This window comes from Pinus tabuliformis, chromosome 4_1 (assembly GCF_031772625.1).
Source record: "Pinus tabuliformis cultivar Carrire ecotype Pingquan chromosome 4_1, CPIR1, whole genome shotgun sequence".
In the NCBI taxonomy this organism is placed as follows: Eukaryota; Viridiplantae; Streptophyta; class Pinopsida; order Pinales; family Pinaceae; genus Pinus; species Pinus tabuliformis.
Window position 1 is genome coordinate 336,857,493 of NC_142303.1, and position 21,057 is coordinate 336,878,549.

General features: G+C 40.0%; 1 protein-coding gene across 1 annotated transcript in view; it reads left to right on the forward strand.

The window, feature by feature from the left end:
* Positions 1-12,610: 12,610 nt before the first annotated feature.
* LOC149175653 (initiation factor 4F subunit (DUF1350)) overlaps positions 12,611-21,057 on the forward strand; it is a 235,989-nt gene continuing 227,542 nt past the window's right edge. Inside the window, exon 1 of the mRNA XM_089422911.1 lies at positions 12,611-12,906. The gene's annotated coding sequence lies outside the window, so the exon portion shown is untranslated. The remainder of the gene's footprint in view (positions 12,907-21,057) is intronic.

Here is a 21,057-nt window from a genome sequence, read left to right on the forward strand (position 1 = left end):
CTCTCCTGACTTCTGCGTTGATGCTCCCCATACTATCTCTACCTCTCTACTACTCCATTCACTGCCCCTCAACTGCAACTCTGATCACTCCTTCGATTTTCTCAGTAAGCCCTTCCCCAGAAAATCGAATTCTTAATCAACTCGGTGTGTTCTCCAAGTGACCCTCAAGCCTCGTCTTATACTTTTCTCGTTAACAATTCAACAGACGAGATTAAGTCCCTAATCAATGACTAAGATTAGATCTGGCTCGATCCATGACTTTTGGACCATTCTAACTCAGTTTTATATTAATTCACATTAATATTTTATTTTCCCTAAGTTTAGACTTAGGGACTTCATTAAAAATATTAATTATTTTAATATCTCCCAATCTGGTTAGATTCTGCCCAAACCTTTTCTAGGTATTGGAGATCTCATGTGATTTAGCCTCTCCACCAATTTTCATGGCTAGAGCACATCGAATGCTACCCCAAATCAACACTTCCTCTTATCGAGGATTGTGCTCCAATAATACTCCTCACTAAGCATCACCCTGATCATTTGGCATTGGTCCCTGTGATGATGCTAGGCTTGCTACCCAAAATTCTCTGTACAGTTGCATCATGTACTTCTACCCATGGCCCTGCCACTGCCACTGTTGCATCTGCACTGCAACCCCTCTCATCATGCTGCCCATAACGCTGCCACTGCTAACTGCTGTGCTGCAACTCAGTTACTGAGAAGTAAGTAACTGATCTCCCAACTCTGACATCTTCGTCAAGCTAAAAACACTCTCGAAGTTGAAGCTCCCTCTATCACTGATAAGTGCTCCCTCTCTAACCTCTGCGCTGCTACAGCAACTCTGTGCATCTCGCACTGCTACCTCATGATGTCCTAGGACTCCTGCACTGTAGCTCCCTCTATCGCTCCAACCACATCGGTCAGTCCTGTTACTCCTCTTCGGGGCTCTTGTAGCAAGGTATAATCCAAGAGGTTGGGTACCTCGAGGATCCTGCCCCTAATCACCTGTAGTTTGTCTGACTACAACTTGATGTCTCCCCACTTCCTCTCTAGTGGCACATGAGCACTCATGGCACATTCATCAACTGTCTCCACTTCTTTCTCCGCCCTTGTTAGCACAGTTGTGGTCTCAGAAGCCTCTCCCTTACTCTTCTTCCTCAGACACTAGCTCGCATAGTGACCCAGTTCCCCCCAATGGAAGCATTTGACCTTGAGAGGTCCTTCTACTTCTGTTTCTCTTGCTTTCCCTCAGATGCTAGGGCAGCATCCTCCTCTTCCTCCTTCTTGATTCTGACCCCCTTGCTGCTGCTTCCCGCCTTGGTTAGCCTTCTTATCTCTTCTTGACGAAGAGATGCCGATAGTTCCTCCCAATCTGGAAGGGTCGACCTGCCCAGTATGCTCTGGACAAATACCTCCCAATCCTCTAAGACTGCGTTCAATTCAGTCCTCACCAACATCTCCTTATTTGGCGTAGGCCCTATGGAAGTCAAATCATCCCGGATCTCCTTCAATCAACCGAGGAAGGTCTTTATCTGTTCTCCCTTCTACATATGGTATGACCACAATTGATTTTCTAGTAGCATCTTCCTCTGCATGGAAGTATGTTGATACAATTTCGTCAGGGCCTCCCACATCGCATTGGCCGTGTCCTTTTTGTCAATATGTGGTACTACATGGTCCTTGACCTTGTCAAGGATGATGCTCTTGGCCCTCACCATTGCCTCCTTGTACTATTCGTTCTCATCAAGGTCAACTGGGATCGTTATTGTGTTCAAGACGAAGTTATTGAGACGATTCCTGTCTAGAATGGACAAGATCTTGGCCTTCCAGACTACGAAGTTTGAGCCTCCGTCCAATCTATCCTGATCTCTTACCCCATTCACTACCATTTTTCTACTCCTCTTTCGACTCTTCCTTGTCTCTCTACTTCCCTCCTAGAAGTTCTCAGTGTGACTCCCTCTTGGAAACCCCTCTGTCAATGTCAAGATACCCCCACTCCGATCGTTAGTGCAATTGCACCACTGATCCAGATTTCTTGGCTAGAAATCCTCGGGAAGCAACTCCCTCCTCCTGGGTCTTGCCCTGTTAGGTATTGTTCTGACCACAGTACCCCACCAGCTTCACTCCACAACTTACCCACATCCTCTTGTGCCCCATCAAACTGAAGGTTAGAGCCTTTAAGCTCTGTGCAATCCCGGCACCAGCAAAATTCGCACCTCCTCGCCATAGGTGTCAATCCTTCCTGACTGAGAAAGATGACTGGTCACTGCGTAGGTTAGGTCTGCTCCTCTCTTCCACTACACTGATCCTCTTCCTGGCTCGAACTGATGATGCAGGCACTGCGTCACCCCTTCCTTACTGCTTTTCTGCTAGGAACAACTTCTGTCATTTGGGACAGTTGTTTCTGTTGTTGTTGCTCTGCTCGGCTGATGCCCTCAATTATCCTGTGATTTGCAACCACGCTCTGATACCATGTCAGAATTTCTAAGTCTAATTGTTAGAAATCCTTCCTGTACTTTCTGATTTATTTTTTCCTACTTGTTTTGTTAATTAACAAGTTATTTACCATGTAAATACTAAAAATAAATACAAGTACAGTCTCAACACATATAGATCATCAACTGAAGGAAAAACAAGCACACAAGTGATACCGTTATTTTTGGACTAATGTGCCCGGAAAAACCCAATGCGGGAAAACCGATGCAGCTATTTGAGGGTTTTATTATTAAGTAGTTTCATAATACAATCTGGGTGCTAGAAATGTCTCACCCAATAGAGAATGCCCTTGGTAGTAGTACCTCTCAGTCGGAGACAGATATCAGCCCCAATCAGCCCCACAAACTTTCCCAGTGTCAACCTCTAGGGTCTGCGTCACCCTCTCTGGCCCAACGTCATCCTCTCTAGGCTCTGCGTTAGCCTCTTGAGCCTTTGCGTCTCTGATGCTGGCCCTCCTCAGGCTCTGCACAACTACTGGCTACCTCTGCGTGGCCTCTGGCTGCTTCTGCGTGGCCTCTAGCTGGCTCTGCGTCAACCCTCTCCTGACTTCTATGCTAATGCTCTCGATATTATCTCTACCTCTCTGCTACTGCATTCACTGACCCTCAGCTACAACTCTGATCACTCCTTCAATTTCCTCAGCAAGCCCTGCCCCAGAAAATCGAATTCTTGATCAACTCGGTGTGTTCTCCAAGTGACCCTCAAGCCTCCTCTTATAATTTTCTCGTTGACAATTCAATGGCCAAGATTAAGTCCCTAATCAACGACTAAGATTAGATATGGCTCGATCCATGACTTTTGGACCATTCTAACTCAGTTTTATATTAATTCACATTAATATTTTATTTTCCCTAAGTTTAGACTTAGGGACTTCATTAAAAATATTAATTATTTTAATCTCTCCCAAACTGGTTAGATTATGCCCAAACCATTTCTAGGTATTGGAGATCTCATGTGCTTTAGCCTCTCCACCAATTTTCATGGCTAGAGCACATCCGATGCTACACCAAATCAACATTGTTTCTATCGAAGAAGAACAGTACCTAACGAGACAGACCAAGGTAGAGGGAGTCGCTACCTTGATGGATTTCTAGCCAAGAAATCCAAATCCGAGTTGCAGTTGCAAAGAGGATTGGAGAGGAGTGGTTCGACATTTGGCACGAAGATTTCTAGTAGGGAAATTAGGACTTAGAGGGAGATTTCCAGGAGGGAAGTCGAAACTCAAAGGGAGTCCAGAAGAGGAGCGAAGATGGCAGTGAACGGACTCAGGGATCAGGACAGGTTGGATGGGGCTTCCAACTTTGTCATCTGGAAGGCCAAGATCCTAGCAGTCCTAGATAGGCATCACATCAAGGGCTTCGCCTTGAGAACCGTGGCTATCCCAGTAGACCTAGCTTATAACAAGAAGTATGAGGATGCAATAGAGAGGGCAAAGTGCATAATCCTTGATGGGGCCAAGGATCATGTCGTACCACATATTGCTGAAAAGAACACAACAAAGGAGATGTGGGATACTTTGACGAAATTGCATCAGGGCACTTCCGTGCAACGGAAGATGCTATTGGAGAATCAACTACGGTCGTATCAGATGCAGAAGGGGGAGCAGATATATCTATACCTCCTTAGATTGTAGGAGATTCGTGACCAACTTACTTCCATAGGGGCCACGCCGGATTAGGAGTTCATGGTGAGAAATGCCCTGAATACAGTCTCCGAGGAATGGGAGACATTTGTCCAAGGCATTTTGGATAGAGCTAATCTTCCAGGATGAGAAGAGATGTGAGCAGCTCTTCGCCAAGAAGATATCAAACGGTTGACCAAGGCGGGGAGTAGTGGGAAGGGAAGTCGAATCAAGAAAGAGGAGGAGGAGGAGGAGGATGCAACTCTAGCATCTGCTTGGACAACAAGGGAAGAGGAAGAAGAAGGACATCTCTAAGGTGAGGTGCTTCCATTGTGGGGAGCTGGGTCATTATGCGTCCCAGTGTCCCAAGAAGAAGAACAAGGGAGAGGCTTCTGACTCCAAGGCAACTCTGGCTACGGCGGAGAAAGAAGTCGAGACTGATGATGATTGTGCCATGAGTGCTCATGCACCTCTAGAGAAGAGGTGCGGAGACATTGAGTTGTAGTCAAGAGGACTACATACTAGGGGTACGATCCTTGAGGTTCCCAAACTCTTGGATCATATATGGCTACAGGAGCCCTTAACAATAGTAGAAGGATTACAGATGTTGGGTAGAAGCAAGATGCGATGGAGTGACAAGGCAGTGCTAGAGTGCAGAGGTTTGTAGCAGCACAATAGGGGTTGCAGCAGTGCGAGAGGCACAAAGGTGGTTGCAGCAGTGTGAGAGGCACAAAGGTGTTTGCAGCAGTGTGAGAGGCACAAAGGTGTTGCAACAACGCAGAGGCAGCAAAGGGAGCACATGATAGTAGTAGAGGTAGCTTCAACATCAGGAGGCTTCCGAACTAACAAGGATGTTAGTATTTGGGTAGATCATTTACTTACTTCTTAGTAACTAAGTTGCAGTGCAGTAGTTAGCAGTGACAATGCTATGGGCAGCATGGGCAACATGTTGAGAGGGAGTTGTAGTACAGATGTAGCAGTGGCATTGGCAGTGTCATGGGCAGTAGTGCAGGAAGAAGCAGTGCAGTGGTTGTTGGGAAACATGCCAAGTATCAACACAGGTACCAGTGCAGAAGGATCAGTGTGATGTTCAGTGGTGGAGAATTACTAGAGCACATTCCTCGCTAAGAGGGAGTGTTGATTTGTGGTAGCATCGTATGTGCTCTAGCCATGAAAATTAGTGGAGAGGCTAAGGCACATAAGGTCTCCAAGACTCAGAAATGGTTTGGGGAAATTCCACCCGGTTAGAGAGATATTAAAATAATTAATATTTTTAATGGGGTTCCTATGTCTAAACTTAGGAAAATTAAAATATTAATGGGTATTAATATAAAACTGGATGAGAATGTTCTAAATGACATGGATCAAGCCAAATATAATCATAGTTGTTTATTAGAGACTTAATCTCGGTCTTGAAGACTCAACGGGAAAAGTATAAGAGGAGGCTTGAGGGTCAGTTGGAGATATGCCAAGATTGATCAGCCAGTTCAATTTTTTGGAGTGAGATTTGCTGAGAAAATTTGAACAAGTGATCTATTGCAGCAAGGGGCATTGAGTACATAGCATAGAGGCAGAGATAGTGCCTGAGGGTCAGCTCTATGACTGAAGAGGCTGACACAGAGGTAGCAGGAGCCACACAAAGGCAGCTAGAGACTGCGTAGAGGCTGAGGGGCCTACTTGGGTGACGCATAAGGCAAGAGAGATGACGCAGAGAGTCAGAAGGTTGACGAAGAGGGTTTAGGAGCTACGCTAAGGCTAGAAGGGTTGACGCAGATCCTAGGAGAAGCGTCGAAAGGATTTTCGTGGGGCAGACTAGATGAATACCTGTCTCCGAGAAGAGGTATTACTGCCGTGTAACAATCTTTGTTGGGTGAGCCAGTTTGACAACGTAGTTGTACTCAAGGAATCTGCATAATAATAAAACCATCAGAACTGTTGCACTGGTTTTCCCGCATTGGGTTTTTCCGGGGATGATTGTCCAAAAATAACGGTGTCCCTTGTGTGTTTGTCTATTATTTCAGTTGTTGATATGTATATGAGTTAAGGCTGCATTTGTGTTTATTTTTAGTATTTATATGTATAAATAACTTGTTAATGGAATACACAAGTAGGTGAAATAAACCATATAATGCAGTAGGGATTTCTAACATGTCAGACTTAGAAATTTCAACATTGTGTATGCATGTTATCATGAATTTATTTTTACAAATGCAATATGATATGAACTTATTAATATAAATAATGTATAATTTGACGATAAGATTCAAAAGTTTCATATATATGTACCTGGTTTGTGTCATGTGGGTCGTGCACCCTCCAAGTGCCAAGGATTGTATCACGACACATATGTGCATATGGAAAAATTTGGTCACATCCTTTAATCTTGAGATATGAATCATCATGTAATGGAACTGGTGGGTCATGAGGCAACATAGGTGGTTTTCTCATCTCTCCACGTAATGTGACATGTGTAATGACCAATGTCCTCTGCATGTTATTTCCGATGGTATACTTGGTCTCAACTTCGATTTGCGACGATTTCTCTAGCCTCGTTGGCAATACCATGCTTCAAGATGGTCGTGGAAACAAGCTCAGAGGTGGTGCTACATGCTCAGGGTCCCTACGAGCGTCCATAAAACTTAGATCCGGTGCTGGTGTAATTTGGCCTCATATGTAACACCAACTCCACATATATATTCTTTGCAGAGTAAATGGGAACCTGGTCATGGTGGGGGGAATGGACCCAAGATCCAATAAATTGATCATAAACAAAAGGTGCCGCATCAACATTCTTAAAATATTTTAGTGGAATGGGACCAACATGTCTAGCATGATAGTCTGAAGGGATGTCAAACAACTCCACACGAACATCAATGTTCTTGGTGGCATCTTTCATTGCCTTCCAAGTATGTGGGCCTCTAACCTCTAGCCTCCCAATCCTATGTATGGAATATAAGAGGTGGCTCTGTAGGCCCGCCTTCTAGTATGTCTCGATCAACCTATTAATGATATCCAACATCAATGACAAACTACCCCTAGTAGGAAAACTAGCAGAGATTTTATCCAACTCTCGTGTGATCCATGTTTTCTAGGCCCTAACATCCTCAACTGTGATATTGGCTATAACGTCGTTCCACGGAGAAATTGACACTGCATTATGATCTTCAACTTTTCCCTATTGAGGGTCTGCAAATCATAAACATAATTTAACATATATAAGAAACTAGAAGCATAATAACATATACATTAAATTCAAACACATCAATTGAAGATGATTTAAAAATTAAAGACAATTTCAAGACATAAACACATAAAGTTTAAAGAGGATTTAAAATGCAAGAGGTGTACCTACAACAGGTGAAGAAGCTCTGCTATCGGTGGTAATATCATCAACAGAGAAAAAAAACACTACCTTTGACACTCCGACTGGTGTCAGCGGGAGGATCTATGAGTGGAACACACACTCTAGTTGGGCTACGTGATTTATCACTAGTCCGATCATGTATAGCAGATCACCCAACACTCCGACAAATTGCAGCTAGGGGGCATATCGTAGATGGCTCTGCAAATCACATATATAATACATATAAACTAATCCCAGAAAAAAAAATGTTGACATAGAAAGAATGCTAACAAGAAAACCACTGATAAACTCAAGTAGAATTTAATTTAGGCTGAAATTAAATTTAAAGTCTTTTTTTTATTATAAATTATCAACCAAAGTATTAAGATCCATGTAAAGTTGTTGTTCAACATCACCCATCTTATATTATTATGAAGAGCACATTATATTAAATAGCTATAAAACTATTTTAAATGTTATATATATGTGCGTGTGAGAGAAATATATGTTATGGTTATAATTATGTTATATATAATTATATAGTTATATTACATATTACGCTATGTTGTATAATTATATATAGTTAAATGTTTTATATACATATATAGTTATGTTATACCTTATAACTTTATGTATACATATATATTAAATGTTATATATATAAGTTATTATATATATATATATATATATATTCATTGAATAATATAATTTTCTTCGTTTTTAATTGAGTTAATATTTTATTTAAGTAAAAGTGATTTTTTGAAATAAGATACTATATTTATTATTAAAATATATTTAAAATATAAATTAATTTAAATTTAAAATAAAAATAGAATGAAATTTTTTATTTGATTTAATAGAGGTTCACCATGAACAACCATATTCATCATGTCAATCTCAAGCTCATGATTTATTTATTTATTGGTTATAGTTTAGTTATTTATTGTTTTGGAATTTTTGGGGGCATATTTATGGTCAAATTTGTTGGAAATTTAAAATGAATTTTAAATAACAAAAGATTTTTTTTTTGAAATTTATTTCACTAAATTCTTAAAAAAAAAATTAAAACATAAAATAATTAAAAATAACGTTTTTTCGGCCTGGAGTATGCCGTAAAACTGCTTCTGCTTGGCTAAGAGCTCGTCTTCCTCGGACGTAAGGAAACAGGTTAACGGCCCAAGACCCAGAGGCATCTGGCAGGAGTGAGAGCCTGCTCCCGATTACGGACCACCAGCAGGGTTATACCAGGTGGCGTGGTTTTCCTATTTAACAGTGATGAGTCAAACCCAGCATTCGCGGTTAGCAGCCAGAGATGGCTGTCCTCACTGTTGGTTTGACACCTGAGTTGATAGGTTTTACCACCTTCGGAAAAAAAATAAAAATTAAAAATAACGTTTTTACCATAGAAAATATTCATAATAAACATGCTATCATTGTTGATAACTTATACAATGAAAAAAAAAAAATCAAAACCTAAATTCTATATATATATATATATATTGGTTCAATGGTTTTCTAGGTTGTTTTTGGTGGTCTTCAAGGGTTTTTTTTGTTGGTTTTATAGGTTGTTTTTTGTAGTTTTCAAGGGTTTTCTTAGTAGTTTTTTGTAGTTTTCATGGTGGCTTTTGTATACTGATATTTTTTTCCAAATCAATTTATTTTATTTTGCAAGAAAATTAAATAAAAGAGACAAAAAGACAAGAAACATACCTCGGTTTGAGCCTCTGGGTTGTTGGTAGGGTTGATGGGCAGCTGGATTGAGTTCCTCCATCTCGGTCGAGCTTAGAAATCCTCTGTCGAACTCCTTCTTCCTCACGGTCTACAAAAAATGGCTTACGCAGACAGTGCTTTTAAATAAGAAATAGGGCTCGATCGAGCCATAGCGCTCAATCGAGCCATATGCTCGATCGAACCATAGAGCTCGCTCGAGCCCTAACTCTCAATCAAGCCATAAGCTTGATTGAACCATAGAGCTCGCTTGAGCCCTAACTATCAATCAAGCTCCTAACTCAGAGCTAGAAATGAGCTTGATTGATGGTTTATTTAAATGCTCGATCGAGTTATTTTTAATCCCCTAAGCATCTCGATCGAGCGCCTAAAAATTGCTTGATCGAGCACTTAAAATGGATTAATCGAGCATCCTTGTTCCACTAAAATGCACCCTTGCTTTGCCAAAAAGTGTAACCCATCTCCATGCATCGACCCATATTCTTTCCTATCATATTTGCATGTTGAATCCCACCTATCCAATGTAATTTGTCCTTGAGGAAATTCCTTGCTAGAATATTTGTTCGCTCTTTTTCTCCAAAGTCCTTCAGGCCTTTGATGATGATATTTACCACTTTTTCTTCTCTATCCTTTTCCTCTCTTATTTGTTTCTTGATTTGTTTTTTATGATTTCCTTTTGTTCACTTGTCGGTTCTTTTACCACTTGAGCCTAGGATTTAGCCTCTTTTATTTGCTCCATTAACTTGTTTTATCTTATTTCCATGTTTTCCATTATTGATAGAAACTTTTCCATTTTAGTTGTGTTAGTTGTTCCCATTGGATCTGCATTTTTTTTTCTTTGCTCTTTCCTGTTCTATTTCTTGTTTTAAATTGATTATCCCTTACCGCCCTTTCTCCATTTTGTTTTGTAGGCTTCTTACCTTCTCTTTTAACAACTTGTTCTCCCTTTCAATGTTCCTTCTAGCTTCTGTGATTTCATTTAACTTGTTGTCTTCTTATTGTCCTTTTGACTCTAAAATTTCAATTCTCTTTTTCATGCTCATGAGCTCATTTAGATAAAGTTTTGGAGACCACAACAAAGGGGAGTTTGTGGGATTGTATAGAGATTTATTGCTTTGAGGTCCGTTCTCTCTTGTCCCTTTGTTTACTACATGGGTTTCAATTCTAATTTACTTTGCCTCATATACTTCCTAAGAAGAAATAACCCCTTTCTTTTTGCCTCTATCACATGCCCGATCTATCTGATCGACTACTATATGGCCCCTTGTATCTGCCGCCACATAGTTGCTTTTTTGTTACTTTTGGTAAAATCACGATGAGTCTTTTTTTTTTCAATTGTTTGCTTTTTTTCATTCACAAAAATCCACTTATTTCTAGAGCTACCCGCGTTAACCTGTAGAAACTCTGGTAGAAGGGCTTTCCATTATGAGCCATGATATTTTCCAGCAGGCCTTCTCATTGCCTCAAAACAATTTGGAGTCCATTTTAGTAATCATAAGTTGTCTGGGTATATGTTTTCATCTGAGAAGTAGCTTTTAACAACAAATTCGAGAGACCTTGTTTTAAAGTTACCCTGACCCACTTCGAGATTGGCATGGTTTAATTGACAATTCGAGGTTACTCAACCCCTCATTTGCAACTTTAATGTGTTTGCCCCAACTCCAATTTGCAGTAAAAAATTGACAAAACTTAAAATCATTGTTCAAAAAGACAAAAGGGGGCATAAAATGTGCTAGACCAATTTCTGCAGATCATTGCACTTGTCCCACAAAACTGATACAATCCAATAACACTCTCGTTTGAATCATATACCTTGACAATGCCTCTCCTTAACAACAACTCTCTATGACCCATGACCTTAACAACAACTCAACATACTCCTAGAAACCCTTGCAAGATCTGCCTAGTTGTCTTGAGCTCGCAAGCCTACCAGTGCTGCCTTATCTACAGGCTTGCAAGAGGACTCTAACAACAACTCAACAACAACAACTATGGTTCCTCAGTAACCACATAAAACCACATCAAGTGGTGCCACAAGTTCATGCACTTAGTCATGCAGTTTTAGTTGCACTATTGAAATATCATTATAGTTGTTTATGCTTTTTGCACTGTATATTAAAAAAATCTAAAAACTGACACCCTCTTTTTCAATATAAATACACTTATCAAAATAATTAATAAAAAACCACCCATTCACATTAACATTACGAATTAATAATAAAATTATCTTCAACCACTTAACTATAATAATGAAAACATCACTAGTCGCTTAAACCAATTAATCAAACTTTTTAGTCCAATAAGTTCTTGTGGTGAACACTTCTATTGACAAGGGGAAAAATATCCTTCTACTCTCATATAAACTAGCATAGATCCATTTTAAGTAGGGATCTAACATGAGTTGAAAGGGATCAAATCTTTTCACATGCAAACTTCTTTAGAGCGCAAAATACAATGTGTTAATTTTCATTGTTTAACTTGTATTTTTGAACGCTAAATAGAGTATATATAAGACCAAATGAACGTTTTAACCATAAAAACTTAATTTTTTCATGATATATACATAAAAAAATTAAATGATATATAATATGTAATTGACATTAAAATATTTCACATAACATGTACATGTAGACATTTTATCATGCAAATTAAAAAAAAAATTTATTATTAATATATTTTTAAGTATATGTCAATATTAATTCCTATTAAAATATTTTATTGATAATCCACATTGAATATTTTTTTATATACCACATTAAAATATTTTATTTTAACAATTTTTTTTCTATATATAATATATATGAAGTTGATATAGACATAAATTAGTTAATATAGATCTTCAAATAATTTATTTAAATCTTTTGTTAGAATATTTTTGAAAAATATAAAATTTAACCATCGTATTGACATTTTTTTACTTCTAATTACTTTACAACATATTCATTTTTTTTATTATAGCCGACATTATTTTTCTATTTAGAACATATTTTTTATTTTTGTTTTAAAGAGTGACGGGAGGACATACTTACACATCCCCTCATATTGCTGTAAAACCAACATAGATCCATCGACATACTTACACATCCCCTCGTATTGCAGTAAAACCAACATAGATCCATCTTAAATACTTAAAGGGATCCAATTTTCAATGAGTCGATATTATTTAAATATTTTTTATAGTTATTTAAATTTTTTTTATTTTAGATTTTTAAAATTTTTATTTTGGCCGAAATAAACAAAATTTCAACTTTAATGACGAACATCATTGATGTAGAATAAACCTCTAAACTCAATAAACCTTTCCACTCAACAAATTACTTCAATTTTGCCCAATTCTTCTCAAGGAGGAATTTGATTTCACCCCTCTTCTCTTCAATTCTGTAGAATGTAATACAACGTGGAGTAGAGAAATATGAACCAATATGGATAAGTTGGGTGTTCTTCACACGACCCGAGGTACGATGGAAAATATATAGATAAAGTGGGTGGTTCTAGACATGAGATTGAGTGGATTTTACATGGCCACGACCAAGACACAATTGAATACGTATGCGTGATATCTCATTTACACTTTATTCAAATGACTCTGGTGTACATGAAATTCGTTCAAATATTCCGGGCGAGAAGCAGACATATCGAGCATACCATAATTATATTTGGTCCTGAAAGGAAGTAATATTTGAAGTGGGTTTTCCGGCCTCTGGGAATCTTTACTTAAGTAAGTTGTAACTCCCATTCGGTTCTTTTGGTTTACAATTTTCCCTTAAAAGCATTTATGAGCACACAGAATTACAGTAACATGCTGTCGTTCTTCAGGCTTTCAGCCTTCTGTTTTTGCTTTATCCAAATCGGTTTTTAATGTTTACTACTTACTTCAAGCTGCTAAGTGTTTACAAGGTTTGGTGGTGAACTACCTTATGTCAGCATACTCAAGTAATTCTTACAGCACACTGTGATTCAAGTTTACTTAGCACTAATGCAAACACATCTAAACCCAGTCTGATATGCACCTCAGGTTGCAATGCTCAAAGTTTAGATGGTTCTGTGCCTGTGTCTATATTCAATGCACTCAAAGCACCTTCTAGATTCAGTGAACTGTTATATGGTACATCCCTGAGGAGTTAATGGATCACCCCACTCCAACAGTACAATGCACCTCACTTTTCTCAGTCCAATCATCATATGTGATGTCCAGATAGTATTTTAGGAAGAAATCTGCTATATAGAGTTGTTTGTGTACGTTATCACTGCAGATTATTTAATTTAAAGGAAAATTGTTTTTCGATAAGATATGTTTAAATAGAAACCTTGGAGTAGCTCAGGAGGCAAGTGTATTAAGGATGCATTATTTTATGCAATTTGTCCAAATTCAGCCTTAAAATAAACTCTAGCAGAATGCTATGAGGAACATCTCTTGTACTTAATAAAATAACCTGTGAAAATAGTCCTTACGCTATTTAAATGGATGCCAGTACTTGCTAATCCAGCAGCAAAATCTGAATTAGGTAATACAACCAAAAGACTTCGTCAGAACTCACTTTAAGAGGGCACAAAATTCTCAGCCTTAACACTGATCTAGGATTAACATAGAGAAAGCATGCCATAACCTGTGAAAATAGTCCTTACGCTATTTAAATGGATGGTAGTACTTGCTAAGTTGCTAATCCAGCAGGAAAATCTGAATTAGGTAATACAACCAAAAGACTTCCTAAGAACTCACTTTAAGAGGGCACAAAAATTCTCAGCCTTAACACTGATCTGGGATTAACATAGAGGAGACATGCTATTAATGGTGTGATGATGTGCAAACCTGATATCTCATGAAGCAATATTCGGATTCTTTCCTTCTAAGCCGGTCCTATTCCCAGGGAGAATTACTATTAATTCACACGCCATTATCATGTCACTATTTCATGTCTTCTGTGTTTCAGGTCTTTGTCTTAGACTGCTTCTACCAGATTGTCTTATTAGACTGTTTCCACCTTTTGTCTATTGAGAATTTGAGATAAAACCATTATTGCTATTGTCTCAAAGATATGCAATCCCAACACAGAGATATGCCACTGTAAGAAGATGGGTTTTAACATCACGCAGATAATGACCACAAGCCAAGGATGCCCCACAAGGCACGGCACCAAAGCAATCCCAACATAGGGATATACCACCATAGGAAGATAGCTTTTAACATCACATAGATAATGACTGCCAGCCAAAGATGCCCCACAAGGCACAAGGCATGACATTGAAACTGCTGATGATGTTAGTACCAGAGTGAGGAAGGATGCTGATGATGATGTTACTTGCACCCCAAAGCCCGCTTCCAGATTGGTAAATCTTTTGGTGTGTGTAATGCCTTATAAACCATCTTTATCTCATAATTGTTAGGAATGTTGGATTATTCACAACACAACTCCCAAAGGCAATGTTGATGCATACACAATTAAGAAGAGAAGAATTAATGTGGGATGGATCATGGAATCCCACTGTATGTTCCAATGCCCTTCATTATACTTGGTAGTAAGTACAATAAGGATGTGTATTGTCTTTCTTTTATCTTTTCCAGCCAAAATTTGCACACAGCACGATGATTCAAGGAACAGGCCACTGAGCAAAACATCCACAAAGGACAATTTCAAAAGATAATGACCTATGGGAGATGTGAACCTACTGCAAGGTAAGATCACACACAAGATAGACAACTGCAGAACCTGATAATTGCAAAATTGGATGAGTGGAGAGAACTCAACCACAAAGACGCAAGTGGAACCAGTACACCTGCAAGGACAAAATGAGAGAGACAGAGAAAGTTGGACTATTGTTCAGAAACCATTACAAGGGTAACTGAATGCCAACATTTAAACACTGAATTGTCCTTCCAGAAAGGGGAATACTCGAGAGAATACTGAAGGGAGACTTAAAAGATTACAAAGATAAGCCTCAAAACATGTTCGAGGCAGAAGGAAGCAAATTCTTGCTTATAAAGCAAACAAGAGGTTGTTGAGAAGTTGATCTATAACTGGTTAAGTAGAGCATGAGATTGTAATATGGTTAGCTAGTCAAGGGGTTTCCAAATAAGTACCTATTTTGATACGAATAGAGGTTCACTGAAAATGCACTTTATCAAGCAGTTAAAATGCAATTTGTTCTGTTTTCTACGATCTTAAACATCGTCAATGGTTCCTTTTCATTTGAGATGAAGGTGACTATTTAAGCATTGCCTTGTTCTGACTTCTGAGATCCTACATTGCTCAATGCCGAGAGGCTAAGGAACCGAAGTATGTCAGAATGTGAGTTGGATTAGATATGCGGTGAATACCTAGAATTTTCATGGTCTGACCACAATCATGGTGTGAAACTCTAATTATTGTAAGGAATTTTCACGAGCATAACTTTGGTGCTAAAATAAGAAAACCGTTAATTTTATTTCCAAGGATTCAATATGGCAGAACAATTCTGCTGAATTAAAATGTATTGACACAAATGGAAATATGGCAATGAATGAAATTGAAATGAAAACCCTCAAGTGAAACCCTTATATAATGGAAATGTTGAATTTCAACTCAAATGACTGCAAATCAACCATGAAACCTGTTACTACCCAAACTCTTATTTTAGAGACGAAAGTACTAAAGCTCAAAACTCTAGGGGGGACTATAGAGAGCCACCCAATGTCACCATGGTAGATCTCAACTCGCTTTTGACCATCTCTTCTCCGGCACAAGGGGGGAATCCCTAAGGGTACTATGTCTTTGCATAAAGTTCAGAATATTAAGGTCAGAAAGACTAAGATGAAATCTGGTTTTGTTATAACTTATGAGAACTTTCAATTATAAATTCCAGATTTATCTAAACTGAAAATCAGCCAAGAAAAATGACTACACAACGAGGGTTCCTTGGATAAATCTGATTTGGTTATCACATTTAGACGTAAATTTCAGATTTGTTTTGACAGAAATCAAGCCTAATAAGATACAGCAGAAAATGTTTTTAGGCTTATGCTGGTTTTGAGTGATTGTAACAATATATTCCAGATTTACCAAAAGCATAAATAAAGAAAGATTTTAAGGTCTTTTTTCTTTTTCTTTTTTGGGATGAGAATAGGATTAGTGCCTAGGACAAAGCTGGGAGTATGGAGTCTAAGAGAACAGAAAAGATCTAAATAGTTTTATGAAGATTCAAGATTTGAAGTAAACAACTCAAATCAACAACTTGTTCACCCACATATAATACTGCTCAATATAACAGATTTTCTTGAGGAGGATTTGACTTAAGAAAAACTTCTAAATTTTCTATGAAACAACGAATCCAAACTAAGAAATTAACCATGAAGACACATTTCAAGAATATAGCTGAGAAAGGATAAGAGGAGAATCAATCACAATTACACTCTTTCATTATGAGCAACATGACCCGTTTTCCACCCCTTTGTAAATAAACTTGATGCAAAAAATCCGTCATAGTGTTGATTTCTGGTAGCATCGGATGTGCTCTAAGCCTCAAAATTTGTAGGGAGGTTAGGATACATGTATTCCATAATACCCAGAATTCGTTTTGGGGAATTCCACTCGGAGACAGTTTTATTAAAATAATTAATTATTTTTAATGGGTGCCTAAGTCTAAACTTAGGAAATTAAAATAATTAAGGGGTATTAATTAAACTGGGGGTGAAACTTCTAGAAGAATATGAGGATCAGATCGAAATGATCTGAGCCATTGGGTAGAATCTAATCTGGGCCGTTGATTACTCAACGAGAAGATTATAAGGAGGACTTCGATGGGCATTTGGAAAACACGTCGAGTGAGAGATCAGAGATCAATTTTCTCAAGAGAGCAGCGCAGCAGTTGCCGTAGAAGTGATCAAAGTGATTTCTTGCAGTGAGGGGCAGGGATAGTTTCTGGAGGAAGTTTTCCTGATCCGGAGAGTACAAGGCAGAGAAGGCAGAAAGATGTCCAGAGAGGCTGACGCAGGGCCACGCTGTGGCAATGCAGATCTTCATAGAGAGATCAAAATTTTGTTGAGGAGCAGTCAGGATCTAGTGCCGAAGCCAGGTGTGAGACCAGGAGGCTAGAGGGCTGAAGTTTCCAGCCAACAGAGGATTGATAGGAGGTGCAACGCAGTCCCAACAGTAGTGACGCAGTGACTGCGTGGGTATGACGCAGTACTATGCAGAGGCAGGCAACGCAGAAGCTCGTCTCTAGTGCAGATCAATGCTAGATCTTCCAATGACACGCTGAGATCATCTCACTACCTTTTGCCCAGTGAGATCTCTGTATAGGATTGTCAGTTTGGGCATCCGAAGAATTGTATTTAGAAAACTACTGCTTAATAATACAAACCCTCGACTGCTGCATCGTTTTTCCCACATTGGGTTTTTTCGGGGACATTTGTCCAAAAACAACGGTGTGACTTGTGTTGTGTATTTCTTCTTCTCAGTTCTTGTTTCTGCATATAATTTAATTTAGTGAAGGCTGTAGTGTATTGGTTTCGATATTTACTGTAGAACATAGTAAATAATGTGTTTAGTTATTTAACAAATAGAAGAAACTTAACATGGTATCAGAACGCAGGTGAAGCAAGAGAGCAGACCAGAAGAGCCAAGCGTTGAAGAGAAGGAGGGAGATCAAAGCGCTGCGTAGGTAGCAAATCGAATCCCCAAAAGGATTGCACAGTCCAGGCTAGGAGGGAAAGATTCTCAAGGAAAATCTCTCTCTGGTGAGTTTACAGAGAGGTAAAATTTCCAGATCGAGATTTGTTAGCGGTAGAGGGAGCAGTGCAGTAGAAACTTCAACACAGAGCAATTTTCAGGTGAGACACAGTTTTCTGCCGTAGTTGCTGGGGCAGAAAAACGTCAGAAGAAGGAAGGAGACACTTTTGAGGGAATTTCTTTCTCAAAAAATTCCTAGCCAGGGAATTTGATTTCTCAAGTGCTGAGCAACAGTAGAGAGGAGCAGATCTACTAACTCCAGCAAGGAGTGCATAGGCCAGCTAGGCAGAGGAGAGAGGAGGCAGTTCGACATTTTGTTGGCAGAGATGGTAGCTAATGGGCTGAGAGATCAAGATCGGTTGGACAAAGCATCCAACTATGTGATATGGAAGGCTAGGATCTCTTGCCTTCTGGATGAGCATAATCTCAAAGCCTATGTCGACAATAGCTGAACCTGCAGATGTGATCCACTCAAGAAGTACTAGGCTGAAATGGTGAAGGCAAAGCAGTTGATCCTCGATGGAGTGAGGGATCACGTTGTATGTCACATTGTTGGCAAAGGGACTGCCCAAGAGATGTGGGATTCCTTGGCTATGTTGTATCAGGGATCTTTCAAGCAGTGGAAGATGTACTTGGAGGAGAAGACGAGAGCTATGAGGATGCAGAAGGGGGAACGCATTGGTCCGTTTCTATCGAAGCTTTAGGAGGTTTGAGACTCATTGGAAGCTGTAGGATCGGTGTCTTAGCTTACCGAGATGGTGAGGTTGGCCCTGAATTCAGTCTCAGAAGAATGGAAAGTGTTTGTCTAGAGTATTCTAGGCAGAGAGATTGTCGGATTGGGAAGGTGTTGTCACTAACTGCATTGTGGGTTTCAGTTGGTCAAGGTTGCACAAGGTCAGTGAAGTTTGAAATCCACCTTCCCAGGCCACGGAAAATCTTAGGGCTTAATTGGACCCTCTCCATTGCATAGTGCTCAGAAAGGGCTTTCCAACAGTATATGGAAGTTCAAAAATGGACTTTTGCCTGCTAAAGTTACCCATGGATAGCCAAAAGACAAGGAGAAAAGACTTAAAAGAAAATCACAAGTAGGAGGTCCAGGAGCTAATCTCATCGCAAATCGGCTATCGGCAGGGTCCCTGGGCACAGGCTCATGGTTTATCGACGGTTCATGGTGCCGAATGTTGATATTGTAGTCCCGCATCCCGCATATCGGCAGCCCCGCAGTCCCGCAATATAGGCTTATCGGTGATCAACGGGGGATACCACTTAAAAAACCTTGTGGGGTTGCGATTCTGCGATATAGTGTAAAATCGCCGAGGAAGGCCAAAATCATTTTACAAAGGAAATCTATGCAAAACAGGGACCGACAAGCCTTCTTCTCTCTCCTCCACGTGGCGGAACAACTTATTGGTGATTGGCGGTGGGCAGTCCCGCAATCTCGCATATCGGCAATGGGTAATCCCGCAATCTCGCATATCGGCCAAGTGACGATCCTTCAGTCCCGCAGTACCGCGACCTCGCAATCCCACAATATCGCGATCCTGCATCTCGCAACTTCACAGTAAACCCCACATATCGGCGATTGGCGTGGCTGCGGGGTTCTAACTTTAAAAACCTTGCAATATCGCCGATTTGCGATACATTATTAAATCTTTGGGGAGGGGCCGATTCTATTTAACAAAGGAATTCGTGAAAAAACCAAGGTCGGACAAGCCATTTTCTCTCTCCTCGAGGGGGGCCATGTGGCACAATATGATTGGTCCTTATGGCTGACATGGCAACTAACATCATCTATAACGTGGCAGTACGAAGGAAATGTGGCGTTCAAATTCGGCATTTTCAAGGGTCCTATGGGGGCATTTCCGGGTGACACGTGTCACCAATCACAAGGTGACACTTAACAGTGATGACGTCACTCTCGTAGATCGGAAATCAACGGTCGCATAGGTTAAAGCGATCCTCCACCTCAGTCTCTCCTGGCATGCGATTGCGATAAGCGGGGATCCTCCTGGATGCGATATATTACGTGATTGGGCCTATAAAGCTCCCGCATCTGGACAGTCGGCCAGTGCTGAGAAATAAGGTAAAAGGTCCCCCCCTCCAAGGTTGCAATTGCGATATCTTTGGTGGGCCCGATCCCGCTGGTTGGCGATTACAACTTAGAAAGGGAGACGCTAAAGGTAAAGCATATTAAGTGCCAAGATGCGGTATTCTGTGTAACAAAGGAAAAAGCTCCCCAGGACAGGAGCCCGAAGGCCTTAGCGCCCGAGGGCTAAGCCCTTGGTTATAGCCCCTAGCCATATGATAAGAAAAGAAGAAAGGGGCTAAACCAAAGGGGGCCAAGGAGCATTAGAGCCCGTCGTTTTGTAGCGCTTTCAAGAGTAAAAGTCCTGCTGCCTTACAACCTCGATAGCATGGTACATGGCTCTTAAGGCAGATGGGTCGGTAGCTGTGGCATTAAAGTAAGTATGACGCAAAGTGTTGAAGACAGTATGGGGGGCTCAGTAAGATTTAATGGCTCGTCATGGAGCCTCACTCCTCCACACAACGAAGGACCGCCGAAACAGGCACTTACAGTCGACCCACTCCATACTCCACAGAACAAGGCATTCGAGCAGTAAAGGCAGAAGCGACGAGGTCAGTTGAGCAGCACAGGAGGCCATACCATGAGAAAATTATAGCCCAAGGCAGAGGCAATCACAGGATGGGCACAGAGACTTTTCATTTACTTTTATGTCTGGTCGTTTACTTATTTTTGTCCTGTAACATGCCTTCCTTCAATATGGTCATTAACTCTATAATATGTTTGGGCCACAGAAGCCATCCCCTGCTGAGACAACCAGTCAACTTGACAGATGGGACTTTGCTGAAGATATTTTTGATGTAATGAATTTCCAAGCTCCTCCTCTCCTGATAAATAGGAGGAAGACTTAAAAAAGGTTCACAAATCTACAAGAAAAACTACATGTTGTTTCAGATTGTATAGTTTTAAGATACAGATCATTCAGAATATGAAAAAATGGTGGTGATTCCCATGTCGACCCTTACCTGATCAAGTCGATGTACATTAGGCTAATTCGAACTCTAGAAGAGGCTATATATACAGTGTAGTTTGATTCATTTGGAGAACTCACACACACAAGTTTGATACAGAAGGAGGAGGA